Source organism: Bos javanicus, chromosome 16, assembly GCF_032452875.1.
Source record: "Bos javanicus breed banteng chromosome 16, ARS-OSU_banteng_1.0, whole genome shotgun sequence".
NCBI classification, from domain to species: Eukaryota; Metazoa; Chordata; class Mammalia; order Artiodactyla; family Bovidae; genus Bos; species Bos javanicus.
In genome coordinates, this window is record NC_083883.1 from 36,176,434 (window position 1) to 36,200,113 (window position 23,680).

The window sequence follows — 23,680 nt, forward strand, 5'->3', positions numbered from 1 at the left end:
GCTGCGATTCGTGGGGTCGCAAAGAGTTGGACACGACTGAGTGACTGATCTGATCTGATCTGATCTGATACATTTTTCAAAACTCACAGAATGAAAGTACAATACCAAAAGTGTACCCCTAATGTAAACTATGGACTTTGGGTGATTATGATGTGTGAGTGTTATTGGAGTAACAAATGTACCTCTCTGGTGGTGGATTGATGATAGGGAAAGCTTTTTGTGCATTGGGGGTTGGGTGGAATATGAGTACTCTCTGTATTTTCAACTCTGTTTTGCTGTGAACCTAAAACTGTCTATTTTTAAAAAGAAGATAGGAAGGCCTACTAAAACTGAGAGGAGAGTACATTAATGTGTTAACGTGATTAGTTAAGGAATGAAATGAGAGGCTGCTCCATAATGCTCATACCTTTGTAATAGATTGTTATCTGTTGATTTGCAAGTATAGGTGTAAATAGATTCAGGAATGAAAATCAAAGCTATATTCAAAATTAGAGTGGATTAGACCTCATAGTCTTTTCTGTTTCCTGCAAAAGATGCTAGATGTGTAGCGATACTGGCTTCAAATCATTTTCTAAATATTCCAGTTGCCATAGCAGCCAAAGCTGATGATGGAATTTATATACAGAGCCTTCAGAAAAGAGATTTGCTAAAAAAGTCTTAATAGTTGCTCAAGACAGTTGGTTTTTCATATCTCATCTTCAAAACGTTTCTTTGATTATAAGTTTTCTGCATTTATTTTAGTAATTAATATGGTAGTGTTTTTTTTTGACCTAAAATATGGGCCTATCATCTAAGTGACATATATGAAATGGTTAGTGTAGTAGGTATAGTGTAGTCAGGATAATTGAAACACTGACTTTTCTGGAGAATATGAAGACTGTCAACAAATCTGGGAGTGTCAGTGGCTGGATGGGGAAGCTCAAGAGTCTTCAGAACTCTATTAGCTCAGATTTTTTAGCCTTTCTTTCTCTTTAAACATATTATCATTTCTTGGGGATTGATCCTAGATTTGAGATTGTACACACTAGAATTAAAATTAAAGTGGGGAGTGAGAAGTACTTGTCATGTCTGCAGAGATCTAAGAACTAGCTCTGGGTTTCCCTGGATATGTAGTTTTACCACCTCTTGTTCTTTATCTGCAATCTGTGTGGTGGCAAAGATGCCTCAGCCTTGTGCACAGCTCAATTGACCTTATTACATTTATTTTTATATTTCTTTTCTAGATGCTTATCTTAAGGGTGCCAGAAATGTTGTGAAAGGAGTGAAAACAATGGACACTAAACTCTTTCTCCATGACTCTCTGATATCCTCGGATGATTAGATGATGGGAGTTCTGGAAACTTTGAGAGAACTGACCTTTATCAGTGTTGCTACTACCAATTAACATGGTTTCCCTGTTGACTGGTGCCACTGTCTGCTTAGTGTTTAACATTCATAGAAAAGAACAAGCCTTATTTGGGGAAAAGTATTTGTGAGTTGCTCGTCTACCCTCTGTAGGCGCCAGAACATTCTCTAAAGTTGGGTCGTGGTTTCTACTTAGCCTAAGCATCTCTTTAATAATACACAAGGGGGTAGATGACTGTGCTGAGTGCAATGAAGAAACAGTAAAATATGCCATCAGGGAATATGGAAAAACCTGAGTTAGTTGGAGGAGTGAGATGAGAGAAGATCTTCCTGAAGTGGTAACATTTGATCTGGGATCAAGAGAGTGAGTAGGTATCAGTCAGGCAAATGACTCTTCTTGGATTAACTGACCTTATTGTAACTTTTCAAACATAATGAAAGCTTCCTGATCAGGGTCTTCAAGTTACTTAACATTGGCTTGATGTGCAGGTCCTCTCCTGGTTTCTGATTATTTTTGTGATCATCCATTTCTTAGTCTTCGCTAGTAATCCACAATCAGGACATTAAGTTTCTTTCTTTATCATCCGAATTTGAGTGATATTGAATAATTTTGTGATTCCTCTTCTATGTCTCATTAGTCACTGTCCCCCCAACATCTCCTTTGAGGGGAGTGAGTTAATGTACAGGTAGTAGATCCAATGGGAATTGAATGAAACTTGGCTTGAAAAATTTTCTGTGTTGCTCAAGTTCCCCTTAATAAAATAAGTTTAGTGGTTTTCTAGTTGACTTTCTTTAATATATTGTTTTACCGTATATATGTTTCAGTGTTTGGTTTAAATCTTGTAGTAAAGTTTGCAACATTACAGTTGTTTCTTCACCATTTCATTGGGCACCTTCAGACTGAAGTAGGTGCCACTTTGAGTCACTTTGATTTTGCTTTCTTCGATACTGTTCATTAGAAAAGGATTCTTTACCATCTGAGCCAAGATTAGGACACTCTGAAAATCTGAAACTGTTTGTATCAATCCATTATTGAAGTCCAGATTAATGGGGGCTTTAAGGATTTATGAAGTCAAAACTGTCTATGGCTTAGTACTATAATTGTTTACATGTCAAGAATTCAGCCCTGGCTTTTATAGACATCAAAGCAGCTCAAGCTTTACATGTAGTTTTTCCTGGTATTGGCCAATTATGCTGTTGAATTTTCACCTGGTGGTGGTGTCCCTAGAGACAGGTTCATTCTCATTTGCTAATGAATTCTTAAATTTCTGAAATGCGGTTTTTAGAATCACAGAGTTTGTTACTGATTTTTCTTCTCATGGAGCTGAATAATCAAAGCCATGTTCAAGTTACATATGAAGAAAACTGACTATTCCTATACCTCATTACAAAAATTCCTATCTTTTCCTTATATTAGTAGGACATTCTTGTTGTGTCCTCTCTGAATTGAGTCCACTCATCTTAATCTGGTTCTAAAATGGTGCTGCTATCCTTCTGGAGATTCATTCTCATAATTTATCTGTCCTTTCCATCCCTCCTTTTACACATTAATCCCATAAACATTCATTGAACACATTCTATAGGCCAGACAGCTATCTAGGTTCTAGGACTACAGCAGTTAATTAAATATACACAAATCACTTTCTTGGTGGAGTTCACATTCTAAAGGCAGGAAGTGAGTGAAAGTCTCTCAGTCGTGTCTGACTCTTTGTGACCCCATGGACTATACAGTCCATGAAATTCTCCAGGTCAGGATACCAGAGTAGGTAGCCTTTCCCTTCTCCAGGGGATCTTCCCAACCCAGGGATTGAACCCAGGCCTCCTGCATTGCAGGCGGATTCTTTACCAGCTGAGCCACAAGGGAAGCCCAATCTAAAAACATGAAGCAATGAATAAAAGAAATAAGGAAAATACATCATTTTAGTTGGTGATGTGTGCCATAGAAGAATAAAAGAGAGAAATGGAGTGCTGGTGGGCAAATTAAATTTTAAATCAGGTGGCTAGAGGGGGAAAAAAAAAAAAACCCAGCTAAGAAGCTTCCCTTGGAGTACAGATGTAAAGGAAATAAGATGGTACTATCAGAGGAAGAATTCCCAAGCAAAAACAGCAGCAAGAGGGAAGATCCTAGAGGAGAAAAGATGCCTTGAAAGGTCAGGGGTCTTGAGTAGACCAGAGGGGTCAGACTGGAAGGACCAGCAGGAAGAGGAAAAGAGGATGAGGATAAGATCAAGTATGTGACAAGGATCAGGACATGTAGGGCTGTGTGGGCTACCTCAAGGACATTATGGATTTTACTGTGAGGGAGATGGAGAAGCCCCTGGAGTTCTGAGGAGAGGAGTGATGTGATCTGATTTACACACAAGCAGGTTTACTCTGACTGTTGTATAATAGGCTGAAGGGGATATAGGGAGACTGGTTAGGAGTTTGTTGCAATAACCCATGCAGGAGGTGAAGGTGGTTTGGATCATAATGGTGGCTGTGGAGGTGGTGAGAAGGAGAAGGATTCTGGGTGTATTTGTCAGGTAGATTTAGATAGTTTGTTGATTGATTGGGATGTGAAAGAAAGCATCACATCAAGAAGGACTCAAACGTTTTTGGCCCAAGCAACCGGAAATGTGAAATTACTATTAAGAGAGGTGGGGGCTTCCCTGGTGTCTCAGTGCTAAAGAACCCGCCTGCCAATGCAGGAGATGTGGGTGTTCGATCCCTGGTCTAGGAAGATCCCACAGGTTGTTGAGCAAGTGAGTGCATGTGCCTCAGCTGCTGAGCCCACCCTCTAGGGCCCTTGAGACACAGCTGCTGAGCCCACATGCCGCAACTACTGAAGCCCTTGAGCCCTAGAGCCCAGGCTCTGCAGCAAGAGATGCCACTGCAGTGAGAAACCCATGCAGCACATCTAGAGACGAGCCCCAGCTCTCTGCAACTAGAGAAAAGCCTGCACAGCAACAAAGACCCAGCACAGCCTAAATTAAGTAATTAAAAAAAAGAGAGTTGGGGAAGGTTGGAGGAGTATAGGTTTGGTTGATGATCAGAAGTTTAGACAAGGCCTCCTCCTTCCTCCTCCCTTTCTCAAGAGCCATAGTTGTCCTCAGGCCCTCAGTCCTGGCACACACATGCTCACTCCTTCCCCGCTGAAGGTGGTTGACGGCTTCCTAGGGGCTAGAGTCTCATTCAGTGCTGAACAAAAGGGTCTGGGGCACGGGAGAGGATCTGTGTAGAGACAGAGTTGCCTTTGTAACATTTGAATTTTGTGTGGAGTCCTGGAGGGCCAGGGATGTGAAGAAAAAAATGCAAATTATATTATCAGATCAGATATTTAATTTTAAAGTAATATAATCTCAGAAAGAGTCAAATGAAGAACTTTGGTTGGTTGTTCTGATACACTGGTATGTGTTTTCCTCTTTCTAGTCAGAGTTGAGACCTCAAGCTAGAAGCCATTCTTCTGGGATTCACATTTTTAATTCCCTCATGCTATCCCTCTACTCCTAGGCCCCTTCTGCCTAGATTTAGATCTTACTCCCAGCCTGTTGCATCAGGTGCATATTTGCTTCTTCACTGCTGAATTTGTTGCCTGAATGGGGTTCAGATCTATGATATGACTTGTGCCTTAAAAAGTTCTCCTCTTAGAACAGATCATACTATCATTCATAAAAGGATTTCACATTAAGATTGGGCTTCACTGGGAAGAGATTTGTTAAGATATGGGTACATAAGCTATTTGAATGTAACAAAGAAAATGGAATCTTTGAGATTCAGTATTCTCAGAGGTATTAGCACGTCAGTCATTTGTTAAACTGTATTTTATCTAGTAATGTTTACATGTTTATACTATAAGGCCACTTTGAAAGAGGCTCACCTAAAAATATTGATTTAAACAAAAGTTAAGTAATAGTACAGGAGGGTCACAGTAATAGCAAAAATTGTGTGAAAGCTTGGATGTAAATATAAACTTAGGAACCTTGTTGTTATTTAGTTGCTAAGTTGTGTCCAACGTTTTTGTGACCTCGTGGTCTGTAGCCCACTGGGCTCCTCTGTCCATGGGATTTCCCAGGCAAGAATACTGGGGTGGGTTGCTATTTCCTTCTCCACGCCATCTTCCTGATCCAGGGATTGAACCCCGTCTTCTTTTTGGCAGGTGGGTTCTTTACCACTGAGCCACCAGGGAAGCCAGTTCTAAACCATCAGTTGATACTTGGAAGTATTCTTCTGTATCTTTGCTCATTGGTCATTCAGCCTATCATTGTGTATATTGAAGACTGGAGATTTTTCATGCCACAAGGTCATATTCAGACATCCTGGGATTTATGAGAGTTCTCTATTGTATTAATGATACCTTTCTACTGAATCTAGTAATTGTAAGACGCATAATATACGGATCTTCAACTCTCAGTTCCCCTGCGCTGCTTCTCAAGCATGTTTTATTTGTTATTTTAGTACTGTTAGTAACAGTAATTAGGTAGCATGTGTGTATGCTCAGTTGCTCAGTCATGTCTGACTCGTTGCGACACCATGGACTATAGCCCACCAGGCTCCTCTGTCCGTGGGATTTTCCAGGCAATAATACTGGAGTGAGTTGCCATTTCCTCCAGGGGATCTCCCTGACTCAGGGATAGAAGCAGTGTCTCCTACGTCTCCTTGCATTGGCAGGCAGATTCTTTTACCACTGAGCCACCCGGGAAGCCTATCGGTAGCATTGATTCAAATAGTTTCAGGTATTATCTACTTTGGCTCATACAAATGCCAATAAAATGAATAAAAGAAAAATCAATTTATGTGAAAAAGAGAATAGACTGAATAGCTGATTCTTGTCCTTTTCCCAAGCTGGCCCTTCAGGACAAGGAGAGACATAAGCAAGACCCAGTGTTTGATTTAGGTCTTCCCCCGTATCTCAGTCGGTAAAGAGTCTGACTACAATATGCAGGAGACCCAGGTTCAGTCCCTGGGTTGGGAAGATCCCCTGGAGAAGGAAACAGCAACCCACTCCTGTATTCCTGCCTGGAGAATTCCAGGGACAGAGGAGCCTGGTGGGCTACAGTCCTTGAGGTCACAAATAGTCGGACACGACTGAGTGACTAACACTTTCAGTGTTTGGTTTGCTTTTGCAGGGATGTTTTAGGTGTATGAATTTCCTCTTCAGTATTAAGGAAAAGTATCAGTTTGATTAAGGAATTGCTAAAATTGTGTCTTAAAAAACAATTAAATCCAATATGAATTGATAAATATATTATAGTCCACAAAGCTAGGAATTAGTTTGTCTCTCCTGACTGCTACCAAACTGCTTGGTAGATTTTATCATTCTAGTTTTTAAAGAAAATACACTGTCAGGCAGTGTTCACAGACACCTGCAACCATGCTGAGTCCCACACAACAGGATTTGAAAGAACAACTTCATTTCTATGCATTTCACAGCCTGCAATGTAGTTGGCGATGGGCAGAGTTAAAAAACAACAGTTGTTCTGTTCGTTGCTGTGGTGATGGCCTCAAGTTGGTAGCATTCCAGAGGTGAATGTCTCAGCTCATTTGGGTGAGGCAGAAATGACGTGATGCTTAGAGTTTGGCTCTCCAGGTGTGTTTTTAATGTGACAGTTACTGCAGAGAAATGTCTATTCTGAGACTGGCTGATTTTATTTTTAATGTTTCACCTGAAAACATTTTAATGTCAGTTGACACCCGCCCCCACCCCCCATCACCATTTCCAGCAGCCGTTTCTCAGTGCTCAGTCTCTCTGAATTTTGTGCCACATTTACCATTGAGGGTGACTTACCATTCTTAGATCCTTTTTTCCATGGTACTGAAATAAGGGCTCACCTTTCTGTTTGTTTTTCGTGACTCTGTCAGTGTCCACTTTTCTTTGTTACAAAGTATGATTCTCTGATGTTATTGCCTGTGTCCTCTGTCTGACTCTTTCTTGGTCCCTTCTCCCTTCTCTCTCTCTCCTACTCTTCATTTCCCCATCCACCACTCATGTCTATACAGATGATTCCTGAATCCATGTAACCAGCCCAGAGTTCTCTCTCAAGTTTCAAATTCACATTTCTAATTCGCTGTTAGAATCTTAAGATACTCCTTTGTTGTTGTTCAGTCGCTAAGTCATGTCTGACTCTTTGTGACCCCATGCCAGGCTTTCCTGTCCTTCACTATCTCCCAGAGTTTGCTTAAACTCATGTTCATTGAGTCAGTGATGCTGTCCAACCATTTCATCCTCTTCTGCCCCCTTCTCCTCTTGCCTTCAATCTTTCCAGGCATCAGGGTCTTTTCCAGTGAGTCGTCTCTTTGCATCAGGTGGCCAAGGTTTTGAAGCTTCAGTTTCAGCACCAGTCCTTCCAGTGAATAGCCAGGGTTGATTTCCTTTAGGATTGACTGGTTTGATCTCCTTGGATGCTTTAAACTCAACTTGTTGAAAATATACTCATACTCCTACCTCAATTTTGGTAAATAATATGGCTCTCTAATTAGCCACCCAGAATGGAGTCCTTGAGGCTATCTTTAATCCTCCCCTCTCCCATTTGTATCCAAGCATTGGTTGAGTTATAACCAGGCACTCAGGTCTACCACATCCTCACCTTCATCACCCAGGCTTAGCTGTCATCGCCTGACACTTGGACTCTTAAAATAGTCTCACTTTAATTGATTCAGGATGCTACTTGCTGGAGTAATCTCCAGAAGCACAGTTTCAGCTGAGCCTTCCCTCATACTCAGAATATGCTCTGTGGACAGAAGAAAATCTCTGTTCCTAAGTGTGGTATTCAGGCCCTTTGTGCCCTGTCCCCATTCCCTATATTCTGCCTCAGCACAGCTATCTGCACCCACATGCCAGTGCTCTGGCTGCTCAGGAAATGGGTTTTGTTTTCTTTTTATAAAATAATTTTATTTACTTGTGTATTTGTTTTTGACTCTGCTGGGTCGTCTTTGCTGTGCAGGCTTTTCTCTAATTGTGGTACTTGGTGCCTACTTTCTCGTTGTGGTGCATGAGGCTTCTCTTGTTGCAGAGCATGGGGCTTTAGGGCATGTGGGCTTCAGTATTTGCGGCATATGGGCTCAGTAATTGCGGCTCCTGGGCTCTAGAGCACAAACTCAGTAGTTGTGGCTCATGGGCTTAGTTGCTCCACAACATGTGGGGTCTTCCTGGACCAGGGATTGAACCTGTGTCTCCTCCACTGACAGGTGGATTCTTTACCACTGAGTCACCAGGGAACCCTGGGTTTTACTTTCTTACTGACTTGTCTTTGCTTTGAAAACTCTTTCCCTCAACCTCTGTTATCTTTACATTTTTCTTATTATATAACAAACTTTAAATGATGAATGTAACCTCACATAAATTTTGGAATACAACAGAAAAATTTTAGAAAGGACCTAAAATTCTTTTTTTTTTTTGGTTTTATTTTTTTTTAATTTTATTTTAACTTTACAATATTGTATTGGTTTTGCCATATATCAAAATGAATCTGCCACAGGTATACATGTGTTCCCCATCCTGAACCCTCCTCCCTCCTCCCTCCCCATACCATCCCTCTGGGTCATCCCAGTGCACCAGCCCCAAGCATCCAGTATCGTGCATCGAACCTGGACTGGCGACTCGTTTCATATATGATATTATACATATTTCAATGCCATTCTCCCAAATCATCCCACCCTCTCCCTCTCCCACAGAGTCCAAAAGACTGTTCTATACATCAGTGTCTCTTTTGTGGTCTCGTATACAGGGTTATTGTTACCATCTTTCTAAATTCCATATATATGCGTTAGTATACTGTATTGGTGTTTTTCTTTCTGGCTTACTTCACTCTGTATAATAGGCTCCAGTTTCATCCACCTCATTAGAACTGATTCAAATGTATTCTTTTTAATAGCTGAGTAATACTCCATTGTGTATATGTACCACAGCTTTCTTATCCGTTCATCTGCTGATGGACATCTAGGTTGCTTCCATGTCCTGGCTATTTTAAACAGTGCTGTGATGAACATTGGGGTACACATGTCTCTTTCCCTTCTGGTTTCCTCAGTGTGTATGCCCAGCAGTGGGATTGCTGGATTAACCTACAGCCCAGATTATTGTACCCAGCAAGGATCTCATTCAAATATGAAGGAGAAATCAAAAGCTAAAATTCTTATATAATCATATCACTCAGATGTAAGAACTAGTGTGTGTTTTTATATATATATGTGTGTGTGTATATATATATATATATATTTACCACACATTCAAGGGCTTCCCTGGTGGCTCAGATGGTAAAGAATCTGCCTGCAATGGAGGAGACCCAGGTTTGATCCCCTGGAGAGATGGCAACCCACTCCTGTATTCTTGCTTGGAGAATTCCATGGACAGAGGACTGGCTGGCTACAGTCCATGGGGTCGCAGAGAGTCAGACACAACTGAGCTACTAACACACATGCCAAACTTTTAGTTTTGTGATATTGATAAACACTGTATGTACAGATTTTACATCAGCTCTTTTTACTTTATGTTTTAAGCACTTTCTGGTGCATTAAATATTATTTAAGAATATGTGTCTAATGTCTTCAAAATGTTTTATCATATGAATGTACTGTAACTTACTTGAAATCTACTGGTCTGTGTAGTCAGTAATTTTAAAGAGGTGTAGTTTTCCATTGCATTTTAAAGATGATTATCCCTATACTGTTTCTTTAGGACACATGGTTTATTTCCTCTGTCCTCCCTCTCTTATTTCTGTTATTATCCCTTTATTTTCCCTAGAATGAGGAGTGTTCAGTGAAGATTAAGCATTTGGCTGTAAGCAGGGGCATGGGCTTGTCCATGGATCCACCCACTTTTGGCTTGAGTGCTTATAATGTCTTCTCACACCCACAACCTGGACTGGTGGTGTTATGAGCAGTTTCTAATTCCTGCACTGGTCTGTCGGATTAATGGGATCCTCTTCTATCCTCACTGTTTGTCTCTCTAATGCACTAATAAATGGACAAAGCACATGAAAATCCACAGCCCTGATGTCTCCTAATGTTATCAGGGCTCTTCAGACTTTGCTGTACAAGCCACCTTATAGTGTTTTGCTTTGTACAATCATACCCCCTTTCAAGAAGTGCTTTATGTCTTAAGTGATCCTGTTTACACCCTCTCTTCTTGTTTTAAGGAATTAGTTTCTATAGAAAGTTGAGGAAAGAATAGAATGGATTAAAGTTGAAGCCAAGACACAATTTCTCTCATTGACTGCACTACAGAAGGAGTGCTCCTAGTACTTTGAATACTGAGAATTCCTTGGGGTGGAATTAGAAGAATAAGGAATGTCTGATCTCTGCTGAAGCTGGTAACACTGTTGCATTTTAGGCAGTAAACCATGTTCTGGCCAGTCACAATCCTCAGTTCAGCTCTGCAAGTTGGTGACCAGTGGAAATTCTTTAGGGTTCTTTATTGGAGAACCATCTGCCTTAGCTTCTCTTTCTGTGTTAACATGTTACTTCAGCTGTGAGACTTATTAACTGTAAGTCACACATCAAAAGCACCCCATGGTTCTGTGAAGCCCATCTAAAATGGCCTTTGTGTGAACTGATCCTGATGTGCAGGGGAACTTGGCCCCAAATCTTTATCCCTGTGTTCTCTTAACATGTGGGTTATTCTGCGTTCATTTGGCTTAATCTGTGTACATTTTAACCCCTTTGCCAGTCTAAATTCATTAAGGAAGGAAGTACCTTATTTACCTTGCCATTTTCTCAATAGAAATCTGGGAAAAGAGGTGGGGTGAGTGGAAACAGAAGATGAGTGCACGTAGCACACTAGGCCAGGTGCACGATGCTTTACTTGTGCCATTGCGTATGACCCTTACATTCTGGTCAATTGCATACGTGGGTGGGGGTCTCCTTTTCAGTGCCAATGTCACATTAAAAAGGAGTGATCACAAATATACACATATTTATAAATAAGTTTATTTATTAAAATCCATATGGTTTTTCCTGTGGTCATGTATGGATGGGAGAGTTGGACTGTGAAGAAGGCTGAGCGCCGAAGAATTGATGCTTTTGAACTGTGGTGTTGGAGAAGACTCTTGAGAGTCCCTTGGACTGCAAGGAGATCCAACCAGTCCATTCTGAAGGAGATCAGCCCTGGGATTTCTTTGGAAGGAATGATGCTAAAGCTGAAACTCCAGTACTTTGGCTACCTCACGCGAAGAGTTGACTCATTGGAAAAGACTCTGATGCTGGGAGGGATTGGGGGCAGGAGGAGAAGGGGACGACAGAGGATGAGATGGCTGGATGGCATCGCTGACTCGATGGACGTGAGTCTGAGTGAACTCTGGGAGTTGGTGATGGACAGGGAGGCCTGGTGTGCTGCGATTCATGGGGTCGCAGAGTCGGACACGACTGAGCGACTGATCTGATCTGATCTAGTCAAGCCATGTAATGTCTACGCTTATTTCCCATTGACAGTTGAGAAAACTGAGCTTTGGAGAGTTTACAGAATTTATCCAGACTCACATGACTATGAAGTGACAAAACTGGTTCAAAATCCAGATCAGATCAATTATAAAGCCTCTTTGTCTTCCTCCCACATCCCCTACTTCTGATAAATTTATGCTGAGGTGTTCAGTTAATGTGCAATTGAGTACAAAGTGCATTCTCTTTCTTTAATACTTGCTTTTAATTGAAGGATAATTGCTTTACAATGGTGTGTTGGTTTCTGCTGTAGAACAATGTGAATCAGCTGGAAGTAGACATATATTCCCTCCTCCGGAGCTTCCCTCCCTTGCTCCCATCCCACCCCTTTAGGTTGTCACAGAGCACTGAACTGAGCTCTCAGTGTCACACAGCAGCTTTCTACGAGCCACCTATTTTACACATGACAGTGTATATATGTCAGTGCTAGTCTCTATGTATATATGTATACAGAGACAGTGTATATATGTCAGTGCTAGTCTCTATGTATATATGTATACAGAGACAGTGTATATATGTCAGTGCTACTCTCTATGTATATATGTATACAGAGACAGTGTATATATGTCAGTTCACCCCACCCTGTCCTTTCTCCTGCTTTCTCCACAAGTCTGTTCTCTATGTCTTCATCTCTATTCCTGCCCTGCACATAGGTTTATCAGTACCATTTTTCTAGATTCTCTCTCTCTATATATTCAGTTCAGTTCAGTCACTCAGTCGTGTCTGACTCTTTGCGACCCCATGGACTGCAACACGCCAGGCCTCCCTGTCCATCACCAACTCCCAGAGTTTACTCCAACTCTTGTCCACTGAGTCAGTGATGTCCTCCAACCATCTCATCCTCTGTTGTCCCCTTAGCCTGCCTTCAATCTTTCCCAGCATCAGGGTCTTTTCCAGTGAGTCAGTTCTTCGCATCAGGTGGCCAAAGTATTGGCGTTTCAGCTTCAACATCAGTCCTTCCAACATTCAGGACTGATTTCCTTTAGGATGGACTGGTTGGATCTATATATATGTATATATGTATGTATACATATATACATATATATATTAATATACAATATTTGTTTTTCTCATTATCTTTTTAAAAAATCAATCAATCTAACAAGAAGAGGCCAAAATTTCCTTTCTACTTTGCAAAAAAAGAAAAAGAAACAGAAAATCTTTATTTTGCACTCAGAGATAGTGAATAATGGGAGAGATGTTTAGGTATTTGGATTTCATAAAACTATTCTAATTTTTTAAGTCTTTGCTATCTTTTGGTAAGCTTTTGTTAAGAAGTTATTCATGTATCTTAAAAATTTAATCTGTTGGCTAGTGGACTGTGTCTGAGGGAAGTTTGCCCACGTTCTTTGGAATGCTACTTTGTTTTCAAACCATCTGAGTTGTACATTTGGCATCAGCTGCTGCTATTTTTCTCTTGATCATCTTGCCTATAGCAGTTGTGGGTGAGACATTATTGCATATGCACTCCCTAAAATACATACTTCTCATTTACAAACACTTGTACATATGAACCCTACTTGCTAATGTGGCATTTGATTTTTTAAAGAGGTTTAGGTATTTATTGACTGGTGGGTCTTCGTTGCTGCATGTGGGCTTTCTCTAGTTGTGGTGCACGGGCTTCTCGTTGGCATGGCTTCTCACGTTGTGGAACACGGGCTCTAGCTGTTTGGGCTTCCGTAATTGCAGCGTGTGGGCTCAGAAGTTGCCACACCCTGGCTTGGCTGTTTCATGGCATATGGGATCCTCCCGGACCAATGATCGAACAGGTGTCCACTGCTTTGCAAGGCGGATTCTTAACCACTGGACCAGGGAAGCCCCAGCATTTGATTTTAAAGGGAGATTTTCATATGTGTTTGCAATTAAGTGAAGTTGCTCAGTCGTGTCCAACTCTTTGCAACCCCATGGACTGTAGCCTACCAGGCTTCTCCATCCATGGGCTTTTCCAGGCAAGAATACTGGAGTGGGTTGCCATTTCCTTCTCCAGGGGATCTTTCTGACCCAGGAATCGAACTCGGGTCTCCCACATTGCAGGCAGACGCTTTACCCTCTGAGCCACCAGGGAAGCCCCATTTGCAATGAACTAGAACATAAAAACTGAGATAGAAGACTGAGATGCAACGCTGCTTTAACCTTTGTATATGTTCTAATGATATCTTCTTTGGTGAGATAAGAAATTCCTTGAGAGAGGATTCCTGCCGAGTTTGGATAAGTGATGACAACACCCCTTTCCAGTGTGGGTGCGTTGGGTGGAAGGTGCCTCTGTGCTCTCCCTTGCCTCCATAGCTTCTCCTCTCACTTAAGCAGCACCAGGCACAGTCGTGCCTCAACCCTGTTGTCTTCCCTGCCATTCCCAGTCTCCCCTCCAAGTAGGTTGTTTGAGAGTCTGTTTGATCTCTGATGCACCTGAAAAACTGAAATATGATGAAGGCTTCCCTCACTTAGAATATGGACTCAGGAACCCATGTGCTTTCTAAATATGCTCTGAGGTTACTCTGTAAATATTTCTTCAGTCAATAAATGAGATAAGTGCACCCTTTTGTTAAACACTTATTTAACAACTACTGTGTCATAGAATCTGAAACTATAAAATTGGATGAGTTGTATAGAATCTAATTGTTGAGGAAGGTTACTAGATGTTACTGTACGACATGGTGAGTATTATGATAGGAGCCTGGAAAGGCTATTAAGGGAAAGCAGAAGACAAATAAATCAAGCTTGTGAATCAGGGAATATTTCCTGATAACTGGACAATGGGACTAAATTTTGAAATATGAATGGGCATTTACTAGGTGGCGAATGTCCACAGGGCAGAAAGAAGAAAAAGTGTATGCAAAAAAAAGTACAGTTTTAAGGAAAAGATGCTGCAATTAGTTTGAATTGATGGACTGGGCTGAACTCGAGCATCAAGAGAAGCTGAGCAGCTTCAAGGAGTCCAAGGGTGCCCTTGGTGAGCATGTATGACCAGCTTTTTAGCCTCGGTCCTAAAGGTACCTCATTGAGTTGCTAAACTTACATTAATTAATTTCCAGTGGCAAGTCACAGAGATACTGGACTAATACAAGTCTAATTCTGCTCAGCTTCTCGTTGAGACTTGAGTTCAATCCATTCACTGAAACTTGTCCCCACAGCCCATCTCCTCACCACTGCACAGTGTGTATGCAGTTTGTGTGGAAGGAAAACCTACTCTCTCTAGCCTGTCAGCACAAGTTTTGCCACAGCCACTTGGAGAAGTACTGCTCAGTACTTATCAAGGATGGTCTGGGTGTGGGTGTCTCTTGCATGGCTCAGGACTCCCCGCTTCGAATACCAGAGGACTTCGTGTTTCTGTTGCTGCTCAGTGAAGAATCGAGAGACAAATACAGGCACTACATCTTCAGGGATTTCATGGAGAGTCACTGCCAGCTCCAGCTGTGTCATGCAGACTGCCCCATGGTTATCCGGGTACAGGAGCCCTGAGCTCACCAAGTACAGTGCCAGTGGTGCAACAAAATCTTCTGTTTTAAGTGTCATCAGATGTATCATGCCTCCACAGACTGCGCCACAACCTGGAAATGGATCTCAAAGTGTGCAGATGACTCTGAGTCGGCCACTACATTAGTGCTCACACTGAAGACTGTCCCAAGCACAACATCTGCATTGAGAAGAATGAAGACTGCAGTCACATGCAATGCTCCCAAGTGTAAACATGACTTTTGCTGGATACGTCTAGGAGATTGGAAGACCCACGGGAGCATAAGAGTACTATGAGTCATGAAGAAGGTACAAGATGAACTCTGACATTGTCAATCAGAGACAGCAAGCCCAGGCTAGGGAACCCCTTGAGACATTCTTGTTCTACTTTGAGAGAGGCACAGACATACCAGTGGATTCATGAGAAGATTCAGGAGAGGGTCATGAATAATCTGGACACACGGATCGATTGGTAGTACCTACAGAAGGATGCCAGCTCTTGGACAAGTGTTGATATATACCCTGCAGGACATACACCTGTGTGCAAACTATGTGGAGTCTGGACTCAGGAAGAAACTGAATACCAGTAGATTCAACTAGAGGTTGAGATCCAAAACCTGTCATAAAAGGTGAAGCATGTGGACAACTATGACCAGATGCATATAACAGAGCAGTGGAAGAGAATCCTGCCGAAGGAATTTTGTGACACCTGGGTTGTGACATGGACATACTGGTGTGAGGAAGATGTGGCTGCAAGGTCTTGCGGTTGCCCTACTGCATGCTACAGGCTTTCACAACGCTAGGCAACAGTCAGAGCCTCACTCCTAAGAGACGGTGGCCACATACCTCTTAGTCAATTTCTGTTTGTTTTTTTTAAATCTTTTCATTCCTACCAGGGTAGAGGCCATGTTGAATTGGCCTCTTCTCAGGACCTTTAGTTCCCCCAGGATGGTTGTTGGGAGGGGGGAAATTTTTCCTGAGTGACTGGTAATAGTATAAGATCATTGTGCTTGTGCTGAGTCACTTGGTTGTGTCAGACCCTTTGTGACCCCATGGGATGTAGCCCACCAGCCTACATGGAGATTCTCCAGGCAAGAATACTGAAGAGGGTTGTCATGCCCTCCTCCAGGGGATCTTCCCAATCCAGGTCATTACAACCTATGTAATATTTAGTGGTTGTACAATTATATGAAAAAGGAGGGGGGCAAAGAAACCATAGAATTACACAGAACCCTTTTAAAAATAAATTGGCATTGGAATGTTAAAAAATAAACTGAAAGTAAGTGATAAAAGATGGAATCTTAAAATATCAGGAAGGAGCAAAGAACATGTTAAGTGAAAGTATGGGTAAATACAGTAATTTTTCTTCTCCTCTTCAGTTTTCTGTGTTATATTTGACAGTTGAAGCAGAAACTACAACTGTGTCTAATGTGGCTAAGTGTATATGAAGGAAATATTGAAGGCAACTATATTGTAAAAAAAAAGAGGATAAAGATATATAAAGTGAGTTAAATTTTCTGTATGTCACTCAAGTTGGTAAAATAATGATACCCAAGTAGATTTTGATAAATTATGTGTCTATAATGTAAAACCTTAAAGCAACAAAAAGGATTACTCATAGAAATTCACCTAACAAGACTGTAAAGGTATCAAAATGAAATTTTATAAAATATTCGAATAATCCACAGGAAGGCAGGATAACTAAAGCATATGTAAAAAACAGAAAAAAATTACAAAGGCAGACTTAAGACCTAACATTTCAGTCAATCATTACATTAAAAATAAATCACTCAGTGAAAGGTTGTTGCTGAACCACGAAAAGACGCTGGGATTCTTGGCCTCCGGAGGAGAATTCAATCTGGGGCCAGAGACGAGGCTTGATCGCTCAGAGCTTTTGTGTAATAAAGTTTTATTAAAGCATAAAGGAGATAGAGAAAGCTTCTGACATAGGCATCAGAAGGGGGCAGAAAGAGTACCCCCTGTTAGTCTTCAGCTGGATGTTATATAGTCACTACCAGTTTGTTCATGAAAGAAAGGAATGTCTTAAAACTCAGAATGGCACCAGGTCCCTCATCCATAAGATGTATTTTGGGATAATCTTGGCAACAGATGAGTCATCCCAAGCCATGATTGACTTGAATCTTGTAGAAGGGCAGATTACCATACAAATAGTTTCGTTTACGTAGATTAGGGGAACAATATCTGAGTATAATATAATGGTTTGTCAAGTAGGTTCTGAGCCATTAGGCGGAACCGACTTGAAGACAGAGTCTGGGGTAAATGCATAGTACATTAACATAGCTTAAGACAGACATTTCCATAAGAAAAATGCATTGGTTAACTCAAGGTTTGAGAATAGTTAACTTCAGGTGGAACCAGGTGTCATTATGGCAACAGTATTTTAAGAGAAACTTTTTAAAATTTGTATAGAGAAGGGAAGAGAAAAAAAAAATATATCACTAGTTTGTTTCCTCCTGCTGCTTAAGAGAGATAAAAAATGTCTGACGCTTGCAGCCTATTTCCTCCATTTGGAGACCCCTGGCCTTTGTGCCTTTTAGTTACCCTCTCATCAAGTATACCAATAAAAACAGAGTTTGGCAGAATGGATCTGAAAACATGACCCAACTATACACTGTCTATAAGGAACTGACTTCAAACACAATAATAAACAGATAGAAAGTGAAGAATAGAAAAATTTATACAAATATTAAAAGAAACAATAAGTGACTATATTAGTATTATATAAATTAGGCTTCAAGGTCAAAAATAACTAGAAACAGAGGGGGACATTATGTAATGATAAAAATGTCAATCTTGCAAAAAGATAGCAGTCTGAAATATGTATGCATCAAAAAGTGGTTGTGAAATATTTCAAACACAGCTCATAACATTGAAAGGAGAAGTAGACAGATCTACAGTTTAGCTTGAGACTTCAACAATTCTCTCTCAAAAGTGGATTAGAACAACTGGATAGAAAAACAACAAGGTTGTAGAAGAACTGAGCAACACCTTCAACCAGCAGGATCTAATCAATATTTAAAGAATACTCTGTAAGTAAGATATATACTTTTGTTCAGTCCCTCGGTCATGTCTGACTCTTTGCAACCCTATAGACTACAGCATGCCTGGCTTCCCTGTCCTTCACCATCTCATGGAGCTTGTGCAAATTCATGTCCATTGAGTTGGTGATGCCATCCAATCACCTCATCTTCTGTCGTGCCCTTCTCCTCCTGCCTTCAATCTTATGTATATAAAGATATATATATATATATATATACACACACACACACACACATATATATATATATGTACATTTACAAATCCTTATGGAACAATGCCAAGATAGACCACATCTTAGGACATAAAACTCCTTTCAGTAAACTGTAAATAATCTAACCCATAAATAGTGTGTTTTTTGACCACAGTGGAAACGAATTAGAAATTAATAACAACAACAAAAAAGAAATTAATAACAAAATAATAATAGGAAAATCTCCAAACACTTGGCCACTAAACAGCATAGTACCAGATAAATCATAAGTCAAAAAGGAAGACAAATAGGAAATAGTTAAACAATATAGACTGAATGAAAATGAAAGTACAGTATATCAAAGTTTGGAAGAGAAAGGAGTTCTCTCTAAAATTGAACAAAGCAAAGATGTTTACCCTCACCACTCTCATTCAGCACAGTGCTTAAAGTTTTGGCAAGTACAGTAGCTCAAGAAAAGGAAAGGACATTCAGTTAGAAAGGAAGAGGTCTCTGTTTGCCAATGACATGATTGATTATGTGGAAAATTCCAGGGAATCTATGAAAAAGCTCCTAGAACTATGAAGTGAGTTTAGCAAGATCATGGGATATATGATACAAATCTTAAACTCACTTGTATTTCTATTATCATAGCAGTGAAAATTGTGAACACCAAAATTAAAAATGCAATACCATTTACAACTGCTAAAGATAAAATTGAAATGTTATATATAAACATAATGAAACAAGATATATGCTGAAAACTGTGCAATGCTGATCTAGTAAATCAAAGATTTAAATGAATGGAGAGACATATGTTCATGGACTGGTTGACTCAAAACATTAACAATGTCGGTTCTCCCCTGAATTGATATATAGGTGTAATATAATTTCTATCAAAATGCCAACAAATATTTTTGTAGATATAGGCAAGAATGCTCTAAGATTTATAATGAAAAGCAGAGGAATTAGAATAGCTAAAACCATTTCAGAAAAGAAGGATAAAGTTGGAAGAATCTGTCTTCTCAATTTTAAGACTTATTATATAGCTACAGTAATCAAGATTGTGTGGTATTGTCAAGAGGGACATATACATAGATTAATGGAACAGAATACAGTAACCAGAAACAGACCCATACAAATATGACCAACTGATTTTTGACAAAATTGCACAATTTGAAGGAGGAAAGGTAGCATTTTCATCAAAAGGTGATGGGGTAATTGGACACTCGGGAGGAAAAGTGAACCTCAACCTCTCATGTTTCTCATACTAAAATTAACTGAAAATGGATTATGAGCTTAAATATAAAGTAAACTGATAAAGCTTTGAAGAAAAACTTAGGAGAAAACTTTCAAAATTAAAGAGTTAAGAAAGATATTAAAAGCATAAAATATAAAAGGGAAAAAATAAAAGTGGACATCATCAAAATTAAAAGCTTTTGCTCTCTGAAATACCCTGTTAAGAGAATGAAAAGACAAGCTTTGGATTAGGAAAGAATATTTGCAAACAATATATTTGACAAAGGACTACTACTAGGAGTATATAAAGAGCTGTCATGATCCATCTTTGAAAAACCAAACAATGCATTTAAAAAATGGCAAAAGAAATGAGATTTTTCACAGGACAAATGACAAATATATAAAAATATGTTCAACATCATTGCTTATAAGGGAAATGAACCTTATTGTTGTTAGAACCAACAATAAGAAGCAACTACACAGCTTCGAATAAAATAAGAAAACAGTAGCAACAGCAAATAATGGGGAAAATGCAAAGAAACTAGATGATTCATACATTGCTGGTGGGAGTGCAAATTGCTATAGACATGCTGGAAAATAATTTGACAAATTCCTAAGAAAATAAACTTGCAACTATTATTCTACCTTTCCAAAATTTGCATTCCTGGATATTTTTATCCCAGATAATTGAAGATTTTTTGTTTTGTTTTTTAGTCAGTAAGTCATATCTGACTCTTTGTGACCCCATGTACTGCAGCACACCAGGCTTTCCTGTTCTTCACTATCTTCTGGAATTTACTCAAACTCATGTTCATTGAGTTGGTGATGCTATCCAACCATCTGATCCTCTGTCATCCCCTTCGCTTCCTGCCTTCAATCTTTCCCAGCATCAGGGTCTTTTCTAGTGTGTCAGCTCTTCGCATCAGGTGGCCAAAGTATTGGAGCTTCAACTTCATCATCAGTCCTTCCAATGAATATTCAGGGTTGATTTCCTTTAGGATTGACTGGTTTGATCTCCTTGCAGTCCAAGGGACTCTCAAGAATCTTCTCCAATACCACAGTTTGAAAGTATCAATTCTTTGGTGCTCAGCCTTTTTTATCGTCCAACTATCACCTCCATACATGACTAATGGAAAAACCATAACTTTGAGTATATTATTACTTTTGTTGGCATAGTGATGTCTTTGTGTTTTAATATGCTGTCTAGGATGTCATAGCTTTCCTTCCAAGGAGCAAGCATCTTTTAGTGGCATGGCTGCAGTCACTGTCTGCAGAGATTTTGGAGCCCAAGAAAATGAAATCTGTCACTGGTTCTACTTTTTCCTTTTAAGCCAGCCTTTTCACTCTCCTCTTTCACCTTCATCAAGAGGCTCTTTAGTTCCTCTTCACTTTCTGCCATTAGAGTGGTATCATCTGCATATCTAAGGTTATTGATATTTCTCCCAGCAGTCTTGGTTTCAGCTTGTAATTCATCAAACCGGGCATTTTGCATGATGTACCCTGCATATAAGTTAAATAAACAGGGTAACAATATACAGCCTTGCCGTTCTTCTTCCCTGATTTTGAACCAGTCACTTGTTCATGTTAGGTTCTAACTGTTGCTTCTTGACCCACCTACATGTTTCTTAGGAGGCAGATAAAGTGGTCTGGTATTCCCGTCCGTTTAAGAATTTTCCAGTTTGTTGTGACTCATGAAGTCGAAGGCTTTTGTGTAGTCAGTAAAGCAAAAATAGATGTTTTTCTGGAAATCCTTCCTTTTTCCTTATCCAATGAATGTTGGCAGTTTGACCTTTGGTTTCTCTGCCTTTTCTAAACCCAGCTTTGTACATCTGGAAGTTCTCAGTTCACATATTGCTGGAGCCTAACTTGAAGGATTTTGAACATAACTTTACTAGCATGAGAAATGAGCGCAATTCTCTGGTAGTTGAACATTCTTTAGCTCTGCCTTTCTTTGGGATGGGAATGGAAACTGACCTTTTCCAGTGCTGTGGCCACTGCTGAATTTTCCAAATTTGCTGGCATACTGAGTGCAGTTCTTTAACAGAATCATCTTTCATGATTTTAAATAGCTCAGCTGGCATTCTATCTAGTTTTGTCTGTGGTAATGTTTCCTAAGGCCCACTTCACACTCTAGGATATCTGGCTATAGGTGAATGACAACACTATCATGGTTACCTGTGTCATTAAGACCTTTTTTTGTATCATCCTTCTATGTATTCTTACCATCTCTTATCAACGAACTTCCTTTGGTGGCTTAGCTGGTGAAAAAACCACCTGCGATGCAGAGACCTGGGTTTGATCCCTGGGTTGGAAAGATTCCCTGGAGAAGGGAATGGCTACCCACTCCAGTATTCTGGCCTGGAGAATTCCATGTATTGTATAGTCCTTGGGGTCACAAAGAGTCAGACACAACCGAACGACTTTCACTTTTTTCTTATCTAGTCTTTCCAATTCTGTTGCTTTCCTCTATTTCTTTGCACTGTTCATTGAAGAAGGCCTTCTTATCTCTCCTTGCTATTCTTTGGAACTCTGCATTCAGTTGGATATATATTTCTCTTCTCCTTTGCTTTTCACAAGTTATGACCAACCTAGATAGCATATTAAAAAGCAGAGACATTACTTTGCCAACAAAGGTCCGTCTAGTCAATGCTGTGGTTTTTTCCAGTGGTCATGTATGGATGTGAGAGTTGGACTGTGAAGAAATTTGAGTGCCGAAGAATTGATGCTTTTGAACTGTGGTGTTGGAGAAGACTCTTGAGAGTCCCTTGGACTGCAAGGAGATCCAACCAGTCCATTCTAAAGGAGATCAGTCCTGGGTGTTCTTTGGAAGGAATGATGCTAAAGCTGAAACTCCAGTACTTTGGCCACCTCATGTGAAGAGTTGACTCATTGGAAAAGACTCTGATGCTGGGAGGGATTGGGGGCAGGAGGAGAAGGGGACAACAGAGGATGAGATGGCTGAATGACATCACCGACTCGATGGACGTGAGTTTGAGTGAACTCCGAAAGTTGGTGATGGACAGGGAGGCCTGGCATGCTGCAATTCATGGGGTCGCAAAGAGTCGGACACGACTGAGTGACTGAACTGACTGAACTGACTGACTGTCTTCTTTCCTGAGCTATTTCTAAAGCCTCCTCAGACAACCACTTCACTTTCTTTTTCTTTGGGATGGTTTTGTTCACTGCCTCCTTTTGAACCTGCATCCATAGTTCTTCAGGCACTTTGTCTACCAGGTCTAATCCCTTGAATCTATTTGTCACTTCTACTGTACTGTATAATCATAAGGGAGTTGATTTTGGTCAAACCTGAATGGCCTAGTGGTTTCCCTTACTTTCTTCAATTTAAGCCTGAATTTTGCAACAAGGAGCTCATGAACTGAGCCACAGTCAGCCCCAAGTCTTGTTTTTGCTGACTGTATAGAGCTTCTCCACCTTCAGCTGCAAAGAATATAATCAATCTAATGTCAGTATTGGTGATCTGGTGATGTCCATATGTAGAGTTGGTGATGTCCATATGTAGAGTTGTCTCTTTTGTTGTTGGAAAAGGGTGTTTGCTATGACCTGTGTGTTCTCTTGGGAGAAGGCAATGGCACCCCACTCCAGTACTGTTGCCCGGAAAATCCCATGGATGGAGGAGCCTGGTAGGCTGCAGTCCATGGGGTCGCTAAGAGTCAGACATGACTGAGCGACTTCACCTTCACTTTCCACTTTCATGCACTGGAGAAGGAAATGGCAACCCACTCCAGTGTTCTTGCCTGGAGAATCCCATGGACGGAGAAGCCTGGTAGGCTGCAGTCCATGGGGTCGCACAGAGTCAGACATGACTGAAGCGACTTAGCAGCAGCAGTGTGTTCTCTTGACAAAACTCTGTTAGCCTTTGGCTTGTTCCAAGGTATTCCAAGACAGACTTGCCCATTACTCCAGGTATTTTTTGACTTCCTACTTTTCAATTCCAATTCCTATTTCAATTTCCTATGATGATAAGGGCAT

General features: G+C 40.5%; 1 protein-coding gene and 1 pseudogene across 4 annotated transcripts in view; both read left to right on the forward strand.

The window, feature by feature from the left end:
* Positions 1–23,680, forward strand: part of RGS7 (regulator of G protein signaling 7) — a 479,738-nt gene that overhangs the window by 75,445 nt on the left and 380,613 nt on the right. The gene's annotated exons all lie outside the window — the stretch shown is intronic.
* The window catches only part of LOC133227698 (E3 ubiquitin-protein ligase ARIH2-like), a 91,317-nt pseudogene continuing 77,194 nt past the window's right edge, over positions 9,558–23,680 (forward strand).